Source organism: Amyelois transitella, chromosome 7 (genome assembly GCF_032362555.1).
Source record: "Amyelois transitella isolate CPQ chromosome 7, ilAmyTran1.1, whole genome shotgun sequence".
In the NCBI taxonomy this organism is placed as follows: domain Eukaryota; kingdom Metazoa; phylum Arthropoda; class Insecta; order Lepidoptera; family Pyralidae; genus Amyelois; species Amyelois transitella.
The window spans coordinates 1,131,934-1,155,131 of NC_083510.1; positions in this window are offsets into that span (position 1 = coordinate 1,131,934).

The following is a 23,198-nucleotide window of genomic DNA, read 5'->3' on the forward strand; positions in this document are numbered from 1 at the left end:
ACCACTTTTATGTTCATTTTTTAAGATTATTTTTTCTTTATAAACATAAGTTATTTTGAAACCAATTTTCTTTAATTCAGTATTAATCCTTATCCAAATAAATATGTTTATTACTTTCGGCTTTTCATGTAGACTAAAATTGCCATTTACAGTATATAAATCAGACGAATAGGTTTTGAGATATGGTCGTTATAAGCAATTTGCAGCGAAACATTTAATACGGCGAACCAGCGTTCTTTCTAATACGCGTGACCGCCCGCTATTAAGCCGAGGAGGATGTTTGCAAAAATAAATATGATGCCCAAATAACTATTCCACGCGGACGAAGTCGCGGGCACAGCTAGTGTATATATAATGAACAAGTAAAATGTCCAAATTTTGAGTAGTATATAACATGATCATGTAAAATGAGTCATTAACAGAATAAAAAACTCAAACAACAAACATTAAAACAAAAACAACGAAGTAGTTTCGGAAGTTAGCACAAAACAGTTGCTTATGTAAAGTGTGGGGGAGAAGAATAAAAAAATAGACTATAGGGGAACAGTTAATTAAATTCATACATACATACATCCATATGTAGACAGGTAGACAGAGGATATATAGACGTGACCATTCACGTCTATATATCCTCTGTCTACCCCGCAAGGGATATAGACGTGACTATATGTATGTATGTAGGTAGTAATACCTATATGAATTACAAGAAAAACTATAAAGTCACCTTTACAGTAGGTTAAAAATAGAAAAGCACTCTGAAACTTGTAACTAGCGTAGTTTTATCGGGGACTTTAATTAGTTCGCTTTAAATGCTAATGACTTTAAGCTGTTCTTTTACAGTAAAAATTATATTACGAGACACTTGTTTTCTAAATAAAACTGGGACTTTAGAGGGCTGAAATGCACTTTATGTGCGCATTTGTTTTCTCTCTATGACACGACAAAGCATTATACTCGTAATCAAGCAATTAAAATTGACGTCCGATGAAAATGCTGCAGTGTAGTTTGTTCCGCCGCTTCTTCTACACATGCGCTTTGGAAGCGGTAGTAGTTATAATTAGATTTAAGTGATGTGACGTCAATAAGTGATACCTTGTATCCAATTTTGATAATAAATCTATTCAATTCTATTCTATTCTGTTCTAATCATTTTTGTTGTATAATTGTTAAGCCTGGTCAACAAATCTCTTCCAATATTAATTTTACATACATGCGTACAAACTTACGTACATATAATCACAGGTTACTAGACCATCGCCAACAAGAAGAAGCCTTCCCCTTTTGCCTTCTACGACATCCATCCTTGGAAACGGTATGTAATGTCTATTCTTAAATGCCGGTAACTACACGGCGTAGTCATTCTCATATAGTGACATTATAGGACTTTTCTCCGCGTACGAAGTTGCAGGTTGAGCTGGTAGTAGCTAGTATTGAGTAGCTACATAAAATTAATGAATCTTATAGTTGGACATGACACGATGTGTATGATATAACTATCACTTTACCTTTTGGTATATTTCAAAAAAGAATATATAGTGTATTTTTCCTAACACAAAACAAAAATAACATATCTATCTATCATTTCGATAATAAATTAAACAGTTGAATTTTGAAATAATTAAATATTTTAATCACTATGAAACCAAATCATGCCATTAACATAGTTATACTGAAAACAAGAACTGACTACGGAAAAATTAATTGAGATATCCCAATCACGTTCATTATGCCATTTGTATGGTAATCATAGCTCTGTGGGGAATGAAGTAATTAAAACTTAACGGTCCGAATTAACTGGATCTGTTACCGAGACATGTTTTGTATATTTTATTGCAAGATTTTAAGTATTCATACATATTTTAGGAACTTAAATAATTTTAACTAACTTTATGCATGCTGCTATGTTGTTTTGATATTGACATCAGAAAGTATATGCCTGCTGATTTTCTTCCCGCTCAGATCGTAAAAGTAAATACATACATACATACATATGGTCACGTCTATATCCCTTGCGGGGTAGATAGAGCCAACAGTCTTGAAAAAATTGAATGGCCACGTTCAGCTATTTGGCTTAATGATAGACTTGAGATTCAAATAGTGACAGGTTGCTAAACCCATCGCCTAAAAAATAATCCCAAGTTTGTAAGCCTATCCCTTAGTCGCCTTTTACGACATCCACGGGAAAGAGATGGAGTGGTTCTATTCTTTTTTGTATTGGTGCCGGGAACCACACGGCATTACTTCCTTTCAGCCTTAATTTTGAAACTTAATCAAGAGAAATGCTCAATTCTTTAAGGCAATGGGTCACTATCTCAATCTTATTACCATTATTAGGCCATCCAGCTGAAAAATTCATCTTCTTCCTCCTGGCTTTTGCCCCGGTTGCATCATCACCACTCGTTTCTCGTCCGATAAAAATGCTGCAGTGTAGTTTGTTCCGCTGCTTTTTCAACACATGCGCTTTGTAGTTATAATTAGATTTAAGTGATGTGACGTCAATTAGTGATACCTTGTATCCAATTTTGAAAAAAAACCTATTCTATTCTATTCTACTCTGGTGAGGAGCCCAGGGTATGCCTTGACCATGGATCTTGGATTGGGTGAGTCAGGTTTTTGCACAAAGCGACTCCCATTTGACCTTCGCAGTCTTTGCAGGTAAAGCTTACCCGTATTGGATCCATGGTTACACATCCAGTTGCCTGAATGTGCAGATTTCCTCAAGATATTTTCCCTCACCGTGAAAATTTATATCTATGCATTATTTTATTATTGTATGCAAAATTGCAGCCATAAACTATCAATTTCTTCAAAATATTTTGAAAATGAAGACATCATTTAAAGTACCTATTGACTGCATAGTTATTTTATGGGAACGTAATTCGGTTCCTGTGGTGAAGCGGTAATACGCTTGTCGGTGACACCGGAGGTCACGGGTTCGAATCCTGGTCAGGGCATGATGAGAAACAAACTTTTTCTGATTGGTCTAGGTCTTGTATGTTTATCTTTATAAGTACGAGTATTTATCACTAAATATTGTATCTCGTAAAAGTTTCGAACGTACTTCGGCGCTAATTCAATCTTTGTAATTTGTCCAAGCAACAAAATCATAAATCTTTTAATAACAGCTACCAGCTTACATATAATGCAAAATATACCTACTTCACATAATGTCTGATAGTAGTAAATACCCAAATTCAGAGGATTTCAGCAGCAACTAAGTCATCCTTAAGTCAAGTACACTTTAGGGCATAGTTCTGTTAGCAAAATGGTCATTCATGGTTCCCGGCATCAATAAAAAGAAGAAGAGGACCACTCCATCTCGTTCAAATGGATGTCGTAACAGGCGACAAAGGCATATGCTTATGAACTTGGGATTCTTCTGTTAGGCGATGGGCTAGCAACCTATCACTATATGAATGAAAAGCCACGTTTAGATGTTTGGCGTAATGATAGAATTGAGATCCAACTAGTGACAGGTTGCAAGCCCATCGCCTAAAAAAGAATCCCAAGTTTGTAAGCCTATCCCTTAGTCGCCTTTTACGACATCCATGGGAAACAGATGGAGTGGTGGTTCTCTTCTTTCCCTTAGTCGCCTTGATCTAACCGATGAGCTTGCATGAGAGGATTGATAATTGTGCACCGTAAACGGATATGACGTTACCTCTGCTTACCTCTCCGGGAAAGAGGCGTGATTTGGTAAAAACACTTAAGTTCTAGAACTTGCAGTAAAATATTTTTTACATATAAATGCAAGATTCCATGCTGGCCTGTAGTGAAGAAAAAACATGTGTGTTTTTTTACATGACTGTAAAATCAAGCAAGGTAAGGGCTAACTTTGTATTTTTGAGGGAATCTCAATTTCACCAGTAAGCCCTTAAGTCTTGTCGATATTGTTAGTCGGTGCCGTGTGGTTCCCGGCACCAATACAAAAAAGAATAGGACCACTCCATCACTTTCCCATGGATGTCGTAAAAGGCGACTAAGGGACAGGCTTATAAACTTGGGATTCTTCTTTTAGGCGATGGGCTAGCAATCTGTCACTATTAGAATCTCAATTCTATCATTAAGCCAAATAGCTGAACGTGGCCATTTAGTCTTCAAGACTGTTGGCTCTGTCTACCCCGCATGGGATATAGACGTGACCATATGTATGTATGTATATTGTTACTCCTCTGTCTATTCTGTAAGGGATAAAGACGGCCTTATATATATGTATACAATATTGTTGTAAATATTACAAAATGTCTCCGAAAATAATATTACAAAACGTGTCCCCATTATTTTGCCAGCAAGTGTACATTAATCCTGGCTGTGTTGACATTGCCTTAATCCCTAGTACCACGCAATATCTTTGGACATTTTAATATTTGGTCTGATCCTGGGATCCTGAATGCAGACCTGGAATTTAATATCTGCGTGTTTGCGGACGGATTTTGGTGCAAATCGGCATTTCATTGGACGGAGGAGTTTTGTAAGTGTCAATATTTGCGAAGGAAATATAGTTTTTAGTAAATAATAATCAAAAATGCCGTGTTGTTTCCCGGCACCAATACAAAAAAGAATAGGACCACTCCATCTCTTTCCCATGGATGTCGTAAAAGGCGACTAAGGGATATGCTTACAAACTTGGGATTCTATTTTAGGCGATGGGCTAGCAACCTGTCACTATTTGAATCTCATTCATTCTTTTCAAGACTGTTGGTTCTCTCTACCCCGCAATGGATATAGACGTGACCATATGTATGTTTGTACCTTTTATGGTTCTTGTGACTTCCACCAATCTTTGTTTAGAACCGCCTTCAGAGTGGTACTCAGTTTGACCTGTATGTATCTAATTTATGTTTGCCTGCGATTATCTCGCTTTCGCTGAACCGATTTTGCTGCGATTGTCACAATCAGGAGACATTTTAGAAATTACATCGACTTTAAAAAGTATGATATTGATTCTTTCTTTCTAATAAAATATACAACTACATTCAAAACAGAAGATATGATCGAATATTAATTCATCAACCGAATAATTTTCACCAGAAAATATATTACGTCCCACCGACGAAAATGGACCTTAACTCCTCGCAATAAGGGAGTGAGTTTGTTACTAATATGATATTTTGAAGGGCAATAAGTGGCTATCGAATTGAGATACGAGTCGACACGTGCAGTTTATTGCTTCCCGAGTGTTGGACAAACTGCTATATTGCTTATTTGGGCAGAAAATTGCAATTTCAGAGGGTACTTCGAATTGGGACAAATATGTCAATATGTTATAAAATGTGCTGAGTAAGTATGATTTGCACTTTAGTCTCAGTTAGGTGATAGTTCACGTCGAATTGTAATTGAAGGGTAATAATGACTGTGAATAGTAAAGCATGAACAATTTTATTTTGCCGTGTGGTTCCCGGCACCAACAGAAAAAAGAATAGGACCACTCCATCTCTCCCCCATGGATGTCGTAAAAGGCGACTAAGGGGTAGGCTTATAAACTTGGAATTCTTCGTTTAGGCGATGGGCTAGCAACCTGTCACTATTTGAACCTGAATTCTATCATTAACCCAAATAGCTGAACGTGGCCTATCGGTGTTTTCAAGACTGTTGGCTCTGTCTACCCCGCAAGGGATATAGACGTGATTATATATGTGATGTGATGAACAATTTTAGCTGTTGCTCGTGATTTTGTCCGAGTAGATTTTGAATATTTCCGCGTAAACTTATTTGCAGGCAAACTCATGCCTTTCATTCAAATGACGATAACATTTTTTTAGTCAACCGATTTTGATGAAACAAACTTGAAAGGTTTTTCAAAGTTTGTTGTTGAGTTAAAACAAAGCTATTGGTGAAAGTTTTAAGTAAATCGGTCCAGTACTTTCGGAGAGCATACATACAGACAAAAAATAAAAAAATAAATTTTTGCTTTCTATTATTCATTCTAAGTGTCCCTCTATACATTTTAGTCGAAAATACTAAATGTACAGAAAAAATATTTTTACTATTTTATTATACAACAATATTGTATAGATGTATAGGAATAAACGACCATCTCTAGTTTCAAGTCATATTTTATCCCATTTACTAGACCAACTCCAATGTAATATTGACTCCATACTTACATACATACACACATATGGTCACGTCCCCATCCCTTGCGGGGTAGACAGAGCCAACAGTCCCGAAATGACTGAACGGCCACGTTCAGCAATTTGGCTTAATAATATAATCGAGATTCAAACAGTGACAGGTTGCTTGCCCATCGCCTAAAAAAGAATCCCAAGTTTGTTAGCCTATCCCTTAACCGCCTTTTACAACATCCATGGGAAAGAGATGGAGTGGTCCCATTCCTCCCTGTACTGGTGCCGGGAACCACACGGCACTCTACATTATTTACTTTTATAAGCGTTATCAGGATAAGAAGCGTGACGCGACAACAAAATAACAAGCAACACAGCAATAACCGATGAACCACGAAAAATACCACTTAGGTATAAATTTGGAGGTGTAGATGTGACACAATATTGGTCAGTTTTCAATGGAAATTCAACATACATGCATTGACGTCCGGTGAAAATGCTGCAGTGTAGTTTGTTCCGCCGCTTCTTCTACACATGCGCTTTGGAAGCGATAGTAGTTATAATTAGATTTAAGTTATGTGACGTCAATAAGTGATACCTTGTATCCAATTTTGAAAATAAATCTATTCTATTCTATACATAGATAAAATCAGGCCTTTTTCCCGGAGGGCTAGGCCGTGTGATTCCCGGCACTAATGGAAAAAAAGAAAAGGACCACTCCATCTCTCTTCCATGGATGTCGTAAAAGGCAACTAAGGGGTAGGCTTATAAACTTGGTATTCTTTTTTCAGGCGATGGGCTAGCAACCTGTCACTATTTGAATTTCAATGCTATCTTAAAGCCAAATAGCTGAACGCGGTCCATCAGTCTTTTCAAGAATGTTGGCTCCGTCTACCCCGCAAGGGATATAGACGTATTTATATGTATGTAGGCTAGGCAGAGACTACCTACATATTTCACCTTGCTACGATCTCTGCATGCTTTCGTTTCATCCACATCCATAACTCCCTTCATGCAAGCTAGGCGGGTTATCATACAATATGAACTTATTGAAAGTAACATTGAAGGGACTGAAAAGATTTGAGTAAATAGAAAAGAGCTTTGAAGGACTTTCACTTGAAGCATTATTTAAAAGTTTCAGTTGGCATTTGACGAAGCATGTTGCTGACAGTTACCTGCATTTTTATGACAAATAATAAATATTTTTTTTAATAAATTATACTTATAAGTAGCATCATTAATTTGTTTTAAATAATTTGGATTGTAATACAACTCTTCAACTCAGTGTATAAAGAATTTTACGCAATACTAATGTATTTTGAAAAATTATCTGTAATAATAGGATGTGTAATGAGATTTGCAGTGTGGTTTCTGGCACTTTAGAATAGAACCACTTAATATATTCCTGTGGATATCGTAAAAGGGACTAAAGAATAGGCTTATAGACTTGGGATTACCTTGTAGGCGATAGGTTAACAACCTAATTGAATCTCAAATCCATCATAAAGCAATACAGCTGAATATGGCCTTTCAGTCTACTGTTGGTTCTGTCTACCCCGCAAGGGATATAGACGTGACAGTCATCGGCGAATCCCGATGAAAGGACGTGAGGACGTAACCGAGCCTAAAAATAAAAGGATGTTATATTTCGGAAAAATGTTAAAAAAAATGAAAATAAAATTTAATTCTACATTCTCGATATTTTGTGACTAGGGCAGCATTAGCAAGTCATCATATTGGCCAGCTCATCAATCTCAGATCGATCTTTATTGATTTTATTGATGTCACAGTATGATGAACACGTGTAGCGAAGGTTATGTTAGACTAGATTTTATAAGGATATATTTGTTTATAATATTTTAATTTCATTTGAAAGGTAACCTGTTTTGTATGAATTGGAGTTGGAGTTTGGAGAATTGGAGTCTAGCTTTTTAGTTTATAAGAACACAGAATGTCTACCAGTATATCTTATATGGAAGTCGTAGATAGCGACTAAATACATCGAAACTAATAATAAGTGTATTGAAAATTCTCAAGTTGGCGTAATGAAGAGTTCTTACAGCCTTATCTTATTATTAAGTCTGTAATGGTAGATGTAAGAAAGTAAATAAATAAATACCTAAATAAATAAAATCTTGAAGACAATTCCAAAGTATGTACCTAGTATATATAGAGAGATGCCGTGTGGTTCCCGGCACCAATAAAAGAAAAGAATAGGACCACTCCATCTCGTTCCTCTGGATGTCGTAAAAGGCGACTAAGGGATATGCTTATAAACTTGGGATTCTTCTTTTACGCGATGTGCTAGCAACCTGTCACTATTTGAATCTCAATTCTATCATCAAGCCAAAAGCTTAACGTGGCCTATCAGTCTTTTCAAGACTATTGGTTCTGTCTACCCCGGACTACACGTCTAAAGGAATAGACGTGACTATATATATATGTTAAGGCAATACAGTCTATATGTGTAGATATACATAGATTTCGATTTTTATGTGCTCATAGCAGTTTCTAAAACAAAATAATGTCTTGAAAAATCTTGTGGAACCGTCTACATAAGATCAAAGTACTCTTAAAGGGGGTGCGTGGAGCGAAGTGGGCCTTGTGAGTTTGTATAACAGGGATCTGGAGTGCCGACCTAAATAAAGAGTGTAACCTAGTTATCTGTTAGGCGAAACCACAAAACAATGTGATAAGTCCGCCATTTCAAGTGATTTATTTCTTTTATAACTATGTATTATTTCTTGTAACTGTATATTTCTGTGAAATCAAGATGTTACAAGTAAACAAACAAACAATTCTTGTAGTTTAAGCAAAAAATAATTAGATATTGTTTTACATAGTCTTTTGAAAAAAAATCTGATATCTTGCGTTAATTTTTAAGAAAATATTATATACGCCTACACTTAGCCTAAGCATACTTATATATATACATACTGATGCATACATTTCACAACAATGTAATTACGCCTTTAGTAGATAGAACGTCTTCGTAAGGACTGAAAGGCCACGTTCAGCTGTTTGGCTTAGTGATCAAATTGAGATTCAAATAGTGACAGGTTGCTAGCCCAAAGTCTAAAAGAAGAATCATAATATTAATATTCCCCTGTACCTAAAACCGACAAGCTGCATGAAAGAAGAGAGTTATAAATGTGGATGAAGCGAAAGAAGTATGCAGGGATCATGACAAGGGGAAAGATAGATAGATAGTTAAAATGTTTATTCGACAGTGCTACAGACACAAACAAATATAACAATAACAAATCCTTAAAAGGAACAGAGGTGTGATATAGCAAACCTAAATGGTCATAACCCAGCGATCTTTTTGCACTGAAAGAGTACAGAAACGCTATATGCGATGTAGCCTCTGCCTACCCCTCCGGGAAAGAAGCGTGATTTTATACATACATACATATGGTCACGTCTGTATCCCTTGCGGGGTAGACAGAGCCAACAGTCTTGAAAAGACTGAATGGCCACGTTCAGCTATTTGGCTTAATGATAGAATTGAGATTCAAATAGTGACAGGTTGCTAGCTCATCGCCTAAAAAGAATCCCAAGTTTGTAAGCCTATCCCTTAGTCGCCTTTTACGACATCCATGGGAAAGAGATGGAGTGGTCCTATTCTTTTTGTATTGGTGCCGGGACCACATGACACGTGATTTTATGTATGCATATATGTAGGTAGGTATATTTCTTTGGAAATTTCTAGAAGTCCACATAAAATAACAGGACGCGGACGTTTCGGTACGTTTGGTGAGCCATGCCGTTGCAACTAAATGGAGCAAGACAAGACTCGATCGCTTTGTTATTTTTATTTTTAATTTATTAAGACATCCTGTACTTATAATGGAATCTCAACTAATACTCTAAATGTGAAGAGTTTGTTTGGTTGTTTGTTTGTTTGAACGCGCTAATCACAGGAACTACTGGTTCGAATTGAAAAATTCTTTTTGTGTTGAATAGACCATTTCTAGAGGAAGGCTTTAGGCTATATAACATCACGCTGCAACTATTAAGAGCGAAGAAATAATGGAAAATGTGAAAAAAACGGGGTAATTATTCACCCTTGAGAGCTTCAATTAGTAGTAAATATAAATATATATAATAAGTAATTTTAGTAGTAAAATAAATTTAATTAAGAAATAATTCGTTTCTGTATGTCACAAGCGTTATTATATTGTTACATGTGGAGTAAATAAACTTGTCGTAAATAACTAACTAATTGATTTTATGACATCCATGGAAAATATATGGAATGGTTATATTCTTAAGTGCCGGAAATCATAAAGTCACACTATATTCCAGAATATAGCGTAAATTTAACTGATACAATATATGTAGTATTTTTGTATACATACATACATACATATAGTCACTTCTATATACCTTACGGGGTAGATAGAGCCAATAGTCCCGAAAAGGCTGAATGGCCACATTCAGCTGCTCGGCTTAATGAAGGAATTGAGGGAGAATCCAAATAGTGACAGGTTGCTAGCCCATCGCCTAAAAAAAGAATTACAAGTATGTAAGCTTATCCCTTAGTCGCCTTTTACGACATCCATAGGAAAGAAATGGAGTGGTCCTATTTTTTTTTGTATTGGTGCCGGGAACCACACGGCACATTTTTTTTGTATGTAGAAAATAATTCTTCAATTTATGGATGGGTCAACACTACGTACCACAATTGGTATTAATCTACATAACCTGAATATACCGGACCCATTAAATTGTGCATAGGCGCCTTCCAAGTTATTGCCTATTCATAAGACTGAACAAAAATAGACATACACTAACATTAAAATGAAGAGGCATTATAACTAAGAAAATAAAGTTGATATTCCTTTGAACACGCTATTTTTAGAAGAACTAAATATCTGCTTTTGAATTCAAGTTACATTTACATTTTGCGCTTTAAAAACGACATGCTAAAGAAATATTACTTTTATGATAAAATAAATAAGTACGATAGTTGTAATGTGAAAGAGTAAAGATTTTAAGAATAACCGTTTAATATAAGTCTAGGTAATAACGTTGTTATTAAAGACTATATTTTGTGATGCGTTTCGTTCGTAACTTAAAGGTTTTCATGAATATATAAATAACAATTAATGGTTAGTCATCACGATATTAAATGACTATAAAATTAATATAGATGACTTTTGCAATAACTTCCTTTCTTAAAATATGCTGTTCATGAGTGTTAATAGGGATTTTACTATATTATGTAATGTGTGTTTCCCATCACTCCATAACTTTCCCACGGATGTCGTAAAGGGCAACGAAGGGAAAGGCTAAAAATTGGGATTCTTGTTGCAGGCGATGGGCTAGCAAACAATTACTATTGGAAGCACAATAATAAGCAATTTGAATGTGGATGAAGCAAAAGAAGTATGCTGGGGTCGTGGTAAGTGGGAAAATGTGGTCTCTGCCTACCCCTCCGGAAAATAGGCATGATTTATGTATGTATACACTAAAACGACTAGTTGATTCATAAGGTTTGAAAATATACACAAAACTCAGTTATAACAATAAATACCTATTTTCTAAATGTTTTTAAATACTAGAGGCCGCCCGCGACTTCGTCCGCATGGAAACCCTATCAATCCCGCGGGAACTCCGGGATAAAAAGCCTATATGTTATTCTGGCTCTTCAGCTGATTACATACTAAATTTCATCGTAATCTATTCAGTAGTTTTTGCATGAAAGAGTAACAAACATCCATACTGACAACCTGACATACTCACAAACTTTCACATATATAATAATTAGTAGGATTTAAATTCTTACATTTATAGGTACTTTTCAATACAAAAACCAATAAAACTCATTGACATTAGAAATATCATTAAATTTCATTACGAACTCATTAACATCAAATGAACCTATACAAAAAATCAATTCCATTCAATAAACAAATTAAAAAAAAAAAGAAAAAAAAAAGTAAATTTTCATTTCCAACAATAGAAACAAATTTCATTTAAACATCGTTCTATTTCCGTTAAGGTGAACGCGGAGCCAATCTCCAGTTTTTCGTCAAGTGAGAGCCTATTTTTGTTGGCGGAAATTCGTTTCACCCATAAAATTGAGTTAGCTAACGCTTAATACTTTTGGCAAACATCAGTGCGGTACACATACGGGGCAGGTCATGAGGTGGGAAATTCGGATGTGGCAACACCAAAAAAAAATAGTAAATAAAATACAAACATACTATAGTCACATACATAATAGTCACGTCTATATCTGCTTTGTGTTGTTTTGTATGTTTTTCTCTTATGGTGCAATAAAGAGTTTTATCTATATATCTATCTGTCTATATCCCTTGCGGTAGACAGAGCCAGCAGTCTCGAAAAGACCGAATGGCCTCGTTCAGCTATTTGGCTTAACGATAGAATTGAGATTCGAATAGTGACAGGTTGCTAGCCCATCGCCTAAAAAAGAATCCCAAGTTTATGAGCCTATCTCTTAGTCGCCTTTTACGACATCCATGGGAAAGAGATGGAGTGGTCCTATTCTTTTTTGTATTGGTGCCGGGAACCACACGGCACTAGATATATATAGTCACGTCTATAAAAAACCAACCGTCTTGAAAAAGATCGTAGCTGTATGTTCAGCTGTTTGGCTTTAGGATAGGATTCAGTTAGAATGAGTCCCTAAAAAAAGAATCTCAAGTGGATAAGCCTAAGTTGATAATTTTTTTTTTTACCGTGTGGTTCCCAGTACCAATACATGAAAGAAAAGGACAACTCTATCTCTTTACCATGGATGTCGTAAAAGGCGACTAAGGATTAGGCTTTTAAACTTGGGGTTCTTCTTCTTCTTCGGTGAGCTAGCAACCTGTCACTAATTGAATCTCAATTCTATCATTGAGCCAAACAACAGCCGGACGTGGCCTATCAGTCTTTTCAAGACTGTTGGCTCTGTCTACCCCGCAAGGGATATAGACGTGTTTAAATGTATGTGTTCTTTATACATAAGAGCCCACTTTCATTCAGCATTAAGCTGCCAATGTGTATTTATGAAATTGTCAATCAGACTATTTGTGCCCGTTTGAAAGGGCCGCACTAATTAATGATTCGATTAAGTGATATTGCATTGCCATATTTCGAAATGATGTGTTACATGTAAATGAACATATACCATTTTCATGTACGAATCTGATTTACAAATTATAGCGACGACAGATGAGTAATACTGAAAATAATTAAGAAACAAATTAAATATACATACCTACATACATACATATGGTCACGTCTTAATCCCTTGCGGGGTAGACAGAGCTAACAGTCTTGAAAAGAATAAATGGCCACGTTCAGCTATCTGGCTTAATAATAGAATTGAGATTCAAATAGCGACAGGTTGCTAGCCCATCGCCTAAAAAAGAATCCCAAGTTTGTAAGCCTATCCCTTAGTCGCCTTTTACGAAATCCATGGGAAAGAGATGGAGTGGTCCTATTATTTTTTTTGTATTGGTGCCGGGATCCACACGGCACAATTAAATATATATTTTACAAATTACAAATTCCGTGCCCAAAAAGTAACATTTTATTGTCTGCACACTTGATTCAAATTTCCATATTATCCAAAACTTATTAAGTATTTTTGAACAGTGATAGAATGAGTTATTAGTCCTAAGACTCGACAACGCATAGATGGAAGATATCAAATAAAATATGTAGAACACAAGTTCAAAATAAAACATACATATATATAATCACGTCTACATCCCCTGCGGGGTAGACAGAGCCAACAGTCTTGGAAATACTGACAGGCCACCTTCAGCTGTTTGGCTTTATGATAGAGTTGGGATCTATATAGTGACAGGTTGCTAGCCCATCGCCTAAAAGAAGAATCTTAAGTTTATACGAATATCCCCTAGTCGCCCTTTACGACATCCATGGGTAAGAATTGGAGTGGTCCTATTATTTTTTTCTATTGGTGCCGGAAACCACACGGCATTTAAAATGAAAATAACAGCATAATAAGAAATGCAGTTCTGTCCTATATTTATTTTACATCATCAGGAGTGTTTCAATCAGAATAGGATAATGAGAACTTTTCAGTAATAAATCAAATATCCAACATTCTTTCAAAAAACAAGAAGATTTTAATAAAGCACGAATATGAAATGATTCAGTAGTTGCTTAATCATATTCCGGGAAATTTACTGTTAGCGAACATTTAAAAGTAGTATAAATTGGTATCTCTTGGAAAGGAATGAAACATCTTCGTTTTCATTTTCACTTACTATCACGTGAGATGGAAGACAAATGACTTATCCAATATTGAATAAAAAAAACATTTTCTAAAATTGTACGAAGTTTGAACGACTCATAATAATGTTTTTATCATTTCTCATATGGGATAGTAACAGCAAATAGAGTCAGAAAAAGACTTTAACGTCATCTTAATGATAGAATAGAAGTAGCAAAATGAAGAAGAATCCAAGTGTAAACTTTTTGAAAGCAATTGACTAAAAAAATTTTTATGGAGAGTGTGGATGGAAAGGTCAGAGTGGAAAGATGAACGTACCTTGATCAAATCAAGGATGTCCTGGCAAGAGGTCAGGTCAAGAGTAGCTTAGCACCTAGTTTGCACGAAGAGGGTTATAAATTTGGATGAAGCGAAAAAAATATGCAGAGATCGTGACAAGTGGAAAGATTATAGTCTCTGCCTACCCCTCCGAGAAAAAGGCGTGATTTTATGTATGCACGTTAAGCTTTTTCGAATTGTTAAGTTAAGTTTGTTTATTAATTTCTTTAAAAGGTAGCTATTTTTCTATTTAAACTTATTTAGTTAAAATTGCGCTGCTTCCAAGAAATGGCTAAAGTTTCAGCCCAAAACCAAGATTTTCCTAAAAAAATTCAACCACTATCCATTTATTTAAAAGAAGCAGGAATTTTATTAGCCTAAAAGCTTTTAAGCGTGTACATACGTCTCAGGAATTTGTTACTCGCATACCCATTTTGCCTTGGAGAATTCCTGCAAAATGTAGTTTAATATTTTACATGTTAAATAGCTATTCACGTTGAATAGTTTGTAGTTTTTCTTAGAAATTATATGTATATGTTACCTCGAAATTCTATTAAATTAAATTAAAAAATGAGAAAAATAGTGCCGTGTGATTACCGGTACCTTTAGAATAGGACCAATATTAATATTTGTAGGTGACTAATGCAAGACAAATTATCTTGGGATTCTTCTTGTAAGCGACAGGCTAGCAACCTGTCACTATTTGAAACTCAAGTCTTTCTTTAAGCTATCCAACTGAACGTAGCCTTTCAGTCTTTACAAGACTGTTGGCTCTTTTTACCTCGAAAAGACGTGAATATATGTATACATACATATGGTCACGTCTATATCCCTTGCGGGGTAGACAGAGCCAATAGTCTTGAAAAGACTGTATGGCCACGTTCAGCTATTTGGCTCAATGACAGAATTGAGATTCAAACAGTGACATGTTGCTAGCCCATCGCCCAAAAAAGAATACAAAGTTTGTAAGCCTATCCCCTTAGTCGCCTTTTGCGACATCCATGGAAAAGAGATGGAGCGGTCCCATTATTTTTTTGTATTGGTGCCGGGAACCACACGGCAATATATGTACGTATGCAGGTTTTAGAACAAAAGAAAAAGTAAGTCCCGTAAATTGTGTATTTTCACGAGGAAAATAACAATTTGTATCTCCATTCCTTCCAACTTTCCTCAGCAGTTGGAGCTGACAATATTTCATGTAATTTACTCTTTCCCGGTTGGAATAAATTTTACCAAAATCGCGGCGTCCGCAACAGATGTTGGATTCTTTTGAATTTCCGAACGTGTCAATGGCACTGTTTGGATTCACCCTGTCGGTTGGGTGATTCTTTTTTTAAAAAAGAGTTCTAAATGCATGGTGGTGTTTTTCGTAATGTTATATTTGACAATTTATAGAAATGTAAGCTTCTAGAATAAGTTATTACGGTTGATTTCCGATTGGACACAAGTGATTACTAGTCTATCATTAAGCCAAATAGCTGAATGTGGCCATTCAGACTTTTCAAGACTATTGGCTCTGTCTACCCCGCAAGGGATATAGACGTGACCATATGTATGTATATATGATTACTAGTTTCTTTTAGCTATACCAATTTATATTATAAATGGGAAAGTAGGTTTTTTTTTAGGTTTGTTGTCTCTTCACACGTTATCTACTAAACCAATCTTCTTGATGCTTTGTGTATATATAAAATATAAGAGTCTGGAGAAGGATTTAGGGTACTATTCAAATTTGAGATGTTCTGGCAAAATGTCTGGTCAGGAGTGCCCGAAACCGAAACCGACAAGCTTGCATGAAGAAAGTTATTATTATTGATTATAAAACTATACTATACAGTATTCTCCTACAAACAGCAATTTGTCATTTCACATATGTACATACATTTAATCACATATATATCTCTTGCGGGGTAGACAAAGCCAACGGTCTTAAAAAGACTGGTAGGCGACGTGCAGCTGTTTGGCTTAACGATAGAATTGAGATTCAAATAGTGACAGTTCACGTCTATTATTTTTAAAATCTAAGAACACTAGGTACTCGTATATCGTAAATTGAAAGAGGCCATTAAATTTATTGGCAACTATTCCAACGCTCCTTTAGACAAAGTCACACAAAGACATACATATCCCTTTCTAGTTATACTTTTCACTGAAGTCTTTGTACTGTAACGAGACTATCGTATCCCAGCTTTGTGAAACTTTAGACGCCTTTCATAAAAGATGAGTATGGCAGGCAGGCACTGTCTACGGTAATTGGTGAGCTGTTCAGTGGCGTAATGATATTGATTTATCATCTTCAATTAACTTAGTAACAGTGAATTTTGAACATAAAAATCATTAGCGAGTGGCATTTTTGAAGTAAGTATATAATCCAACTAGCTGTGCCCGCGACTTCGTCCGCGTGTAATAGTTCTTTTGGGCATCATTGAAGCCCTCAAGGATGAATATTTTTTTCCCGTTTTTTTTTTTCACATTCTCCATTATTTCTTTGCTCCTAATAGTTGCAACGTGATGTTATATAGCCTAAAGCCTTCCTCGATAAATGGTCTTCTTCTTCTTGCGTCGTATTCCTCATTACTGAGGGTCGTGAACTTCCCGGAGACAAGTCAGTTTAGAGCGCACTACGTCTCTCCACCCTGCCCGGTCCTTAGCGGTGTGGAGCGCCTCATGTAGGTCCTTATCCAGAGTCGAACGTATCTGGTCAGTCCATCTAAGTGGGCTACGTCCCCTTGATCGTTTCCCCTCTACCTTGCCGGTGATCATCAGCTGTTCCAAATTGTCGCCATCTTTGCGGGCTATGTGGCCAAAAAATTCCAGGATTCTTCGTAAACATTGATAAATGGTCTTCTCTCTCTTCTCCTACTTCGATAAATGGTCTATTCAACACAATATTTTTTTTAATTCAAACCAGTAGTTCCTGAGATTAGCGCGTTCAAACAAACAAACTCTTCAGCTTAATACTATTAGTACCTAAAGATAATATCTATGTTATAGTGTCATCGAAAAAAATCAAGTCCCAGTTTTTAATTAAGATATTTCTTAGGCTTACACAAACGACTTGCCTAGAGCAGTAGGAATTATTAACTAACATATTATCACAGTAAAAGGTAGCTTTGTATCATTTTAACCACTGAACGGGGTAGACGTAATATGTGTCGTTTAAGGCCATATATGTATGTATTTATCTTCATCTGAATGATTACTTGCAGCTAACCTACATATCTCGATCAATACAAAAAATTGTTTTTTTTTTCCACAATATATCCATCTGGCACCCTCGACAAACGGCGTCACATATGAAACAGATTTCCCTGCAAATTTATTTGCCGTCACAAAATGGCGCGGCAAAGGTACAGCCAGCAAAAAAAGTGCCAAGTAATTACACATTGTGCTTGAACAAAAAGTCCCGTGTGACAATGTAGGGTGCGCGAAACAAAAACGTTTTGTTTAACTTTAATATTTCACTCCTGTCACGTGATACACTATGATTAAAATGTTCTTTCTAGGGGCGTTTGTTTAAGGCTTACATTACGATTACAGTTTCACTGGGGCGTTTTAATTTGGCAGGTTTTATATTTGCTTTAGTTGAAAATATATATACACACATATAAGGTACTTTTCTGAAGGGTTGAGCAGAACTTGGTGAACAGAAGAAAAATGTTAATAAAAATCTTATTTAAATGTAAAATACATGCATATTAATAATTTTCCCCGTTTTTTTTTATCACATATTCCATTATTTCTTTGCTCCTTATAGTTGCAGCGTGAGCCTAGCCTAGTAAAGCCTAAAGCCTTCCTCGATAAATAATCTATTCAACGCAAAAAGAATTTTTCAATTGGAACCAGTAGTTCCTGATATTAGCGCGTTCAAACAAACAAATAAACAAACTCTTCAGGTTTATAATATTAGTATAGATTTTACATACAGCATTGCAGCATACTTCTTTATTTGTGTGGTGCAAATCAAAAACAAGTTTCTTTGCCTGCAACACTTAAAAAAACAATATAATTATTATAAATGATGATATTTCAAGTAATAAATACTGAATATTCTGACCATATTTAATAGAAAAGCAACGGTATAACGCTCCCAATTAAAATTGCAACTCGATGTTCGCGTAACGTTCTATAACCTAACAAAATTAAATTGACACTATTCCTTTGTACTACACTAATTACTAGTTATTTCTGAGAGACGAACGAACAAAGGGAACTGTGCTTTGACACAATGGAATAAGGTAGCTTTAACAAAAGCTGACTATATAGCTTTCTTCCTTGTTAGGTGCTTTGAAGGTGAGTGGACAGGCGGTGTCTTTTGAAAATTTCCCGTTTAGATTTCAAAGATATTGCATTGCAAAACTTTACTTACCAAGAATAATTGATGTATAGAATAGAAATGGGAGGTTATTATTTTATAAAATTTCATATTTGTAAGTTTTAAATTGCTATTGCCTTATAAGGAAAACTCAATTGTCAATCCAAAACTCATAAAAAGACATACTTACTATAAAAATGTCATATTACGTTTTGAGCCGTGTGGTTACCGGTACTTCAGAAAAGGACCACTCCATATCTTTCCCATTGGTATCGTAAAATTGATATAATCACGTCTATATCCCTTACGGGGTAGACAGAGCCACAGTCTTAAAAATACTGATAGGGCTATTATTTTCAGCTGTTGGGCTGGATGATAAAATTGAGATTCAATGACAGGTTTTTAGCCCATCGCCAAAAAGAAGAATTTCAAGTATATAAGTCTATCTCTTAATCGCCTTTTATGACATCCATGGGGGAAAAGACGGAGTGATGTTATTCTTTTTTTTATTAGTGCCGAAAACCACACGGCACGTATATAGTCAAAATTATATTGTTCCTAATTGGATAGGATAAATAAAGGTAAGATAGAATGTAGTTGCTAAGTGATAGAGTTTTTTGTACTATATAAAGATTTGGAAGATATTACGGCCAACCAGGAAGCCCTGCATGAACATATACATACATATGGTCACGTCTATATCCCTTGCGGGGTAGACAGAGCCAACAGTCTTGAAAAGACTGAATGGCCACGTTCAGCTATTTGGCTTGATAGAATTGAGATTCAAATAGTGACAGGGTGTTTGCCCATCGCCTAAAAAGAATCCCAAGTTTGTAAGCATATCCCTTAGTCGCCTTTTACGACATCCATGGGAAAGAGATGGAGTGCTCCTATTCTTTTTTGTATTGGTGTCGGGAACCACACGCCACAATGAACATATTTTGGCCAAATAATACCTTAAAATCTGTCAGGTCAAGATTACCCAAAATCGACGAGCATGCATTGATTCATGAAGGGCGCTATGAATGTGGATGGAGCGAAAGAAGTATGCAGAGATCATAACATGTGGAAAAATGTACTCTCTGCCTACCCCTCCGGGAAAATGGCGTTTCTACTAACAACTCTTTCAACGCGTGATACATATTAAATACAGTAATCAGTTGTTACTTCCCGATTTCATTACACAACCTTAATTATCACCTACGACCATTAATTATCTCGCCCGCACCGAATCGATTAATATCTCACACTCCGCTTTTGACAAGAGAGCAAAAACCGGTTTAATCCGGATTCCGCCGGATAACCTTTTTGTAATGGGCCCTTAATTAATTAAATGGTTCGGAATAAAACTATGGGTATTAAGGAGACCTTTGGTCACTCGCTAATGGTTTTGGCTTCGCTGAGCTAAAATGGCGGGTTGAGCGAATAAAGTCTTTCGATGAAGATAAAGTAGGTATTGAGTTATTTTAAACGCCTTCTTTTTGTGCCGTGTGGTTCCCGGCGCCAATACAAAAAAGAATAAGCCAACTCCATCTCTTTCCCATGGATGTCGTAAAAGGCGACTAAGGGATACGCTTACAAACTTGGGATTCTTTTTTAGGCGATGGGCTAGCAACCTGTCTCTATTTGAATATCAATTCTATCATTAAGCCAAATAGCTTAACGTGGCCATTCAGTTTTTTCAAGACTGTTGGCTCTGTCTACCTCGCAAGGGATATAGACGTGACCATATGTATGTATGTATGTTAAAGAAATATTTATTTATTAAAAACTTTATTGAGCCTCAAAGGTACAATAAGTGGATTTAATGCTTATGGCATTCTCTACCAGTCAACTTTTAGAAAATAGCAAGCAGATAAACTACTCTTTTGGTAATGGTGTTAATTTAATAAATACTTTTTTATGTTCTCTCTCTCTCATATCTGCGTGTTCCCGATCGCACCCTCCACAGAAGGGTAATAATTTTATCGTACATCAGCAACACATATCTTTTCCCAACATTTGAACGTAGGTAGTACCTACAGCGATAATGATATGGAAATACCGTTTCTACAAAACGGACTTCAATCAAAATTCCTCCTTCTTATTACTGTAAACCAATAATTTGTGGATATAAAATTTAAGCGTCTTAGGGGTGTTAATATTTGAATAGACAGTAGCGTGATAGGGCTTATATTACATGTAATTATGGGAATTCCCTCTTGCACTAGATCAGAGAAAAAAGGAAATGTGAATGGAAAGTAAACTTAGAATAATAATATATTTTTTTGATTAATTATAAAATAAAATTTATATCAAGTTTAAAATTGAGTAAAGTAAGCAATTTAAACAAATAATAATGATAACATTAAAAATTATATCTGAGCAAATTAAACGTTGATCTTTATTTTAGAGTTGCATAATGATGATACATACATATGTATGCTGACAAAGGGTAGACAGTAGGTCCATCTAAAAACAGACTTTTTTTTTTAGTTAATAATTAGTTTTATTGAAAGTAAAGAGATTCTTTTTAGATGGTCTAGAAACTTGTAACTTTGAAAAAAAAAATTCTATGAGTGACATGAGTGTATTTGCGGAAGTCAAGATTCATTCAGACCTTTCTCAATATCTCACCTAACTCATTCTCCCTGCTTAGTAAGTGTCATTGCTGACAGTTATTGTTACCACAAAACGCTTTTGCGTATTCAACAACTACACTATAAAGTTTGATGTTACTGTGCCACTTTGAATCAAACATAATTTGAAAATTATTAAAAATATATCTCCTCATTTCTTTCATCTATACTGTAGACACATGGGCGGCAATATTACAAACTGGAAAATACAATGATGTTACAAATAACTACTAGGTCGTTTTAATTATCCTTTTCGCTCTTTCTATCTTCAGCAACTAAATTAAAATACCTTTATTATATAAAGTGCCGTGTGGTTCCCGGCATCAATATAAAAAAGAGAAGGACCACTATGTCGTAAAAGGCAACTAAGGGTTTTTATTTGTTTTAGCTGTAGGTACATATGTTTCTTTGTCACTAGTGTTTAAAATTATCTTCTGGTTTGTTTGCTATTTGATGCAACTCTGCAACTAAGGGCTAGGCTTATAAAGTTGAAATTCTGCTTTTAGGCGATGGGCTAGCAACCTGTTACTATTTGAATCTCAATTTCATCATTAAGCTTAGCAGCTGAACGTGGCGTATCAGTCTTTCAAGACTGCTATCTCTGTCTACTCCGCAAGGGATATAGATGGGATCTGATATGAATGAATGAATTATTAACAACTTAATTACAAGCCGCAAATTGAAAAGTGATTCGGCAGTAAAGTACTCAAAAATATTCTGCATTGATAATCGAAATATTAAATTTTTACATATCTGTCCAAGAGAAATACGCAAAGACTATGTTCTTCTACTTTACATGATACCTTTTTCGCTGTCAAAATTGATATCATAAGTTTTAAATTACAAACATTTTTTAACTTAGGTTGGTAAATAGCAATTTTTTTAATCAATATTCTAATAGGAACTTTGTAAAAGTATATATTTGATGTAACGTAGCTAATGTGATTATAATATTTTAATAAAATATATTAAAAAAACAACCACCCTTATCTATTTAATGCAAAACGTCTTCAACAAACGACTGCAAGCGAAGAGTTCATTCCACGTCATCCTCTGAATACGAATGAAGAAGAAGAATAAAAAAATGTCATCTAAGTATAATAACGAAGACAGAAAACTGATCTCATAAAACAAAACCTCGGTACAGAACCAATAAACTATCCAGACGAAAGTTTAATTAAATTTTGTATTGTCTTTAAAGTTGGGGTGTAAGGGATGAGAATACAGCGATTGATTGAAAATCAAATTCTCTCAAATCAATGATTTAAGAAAAATAAATCTTGTTATTTGTTATCGTAGGTACTATCAGCAATTGTTCTAGAGAAACTGTCTTCCAAATATAAACTATTTTTTTTAAATAAAACAATTTTTTTATTAAGAAACTGGCTGTGCCTGCGATTTCGTCCGCGTGGAATAGTTATTTCGGGCATCATTGAAGGATGAATAATTTTACCCGTTTTTTTTTTTCACTTTTTCAATTATTTCTTTGCTCCTTATAGTTGCACCGTGATATCATATAGCCTAAAACCTTCCTTGATAAATGGTCTATTCAACGCAAAACGAATTTTTCAATTCAAACCAGTAGTTCCTGAGATTAGCGCGTTCAAACAAACAAACTCTTCAGCTTTATAATATTAGTATAGATTCTAAATACTTTTTATAAAAAG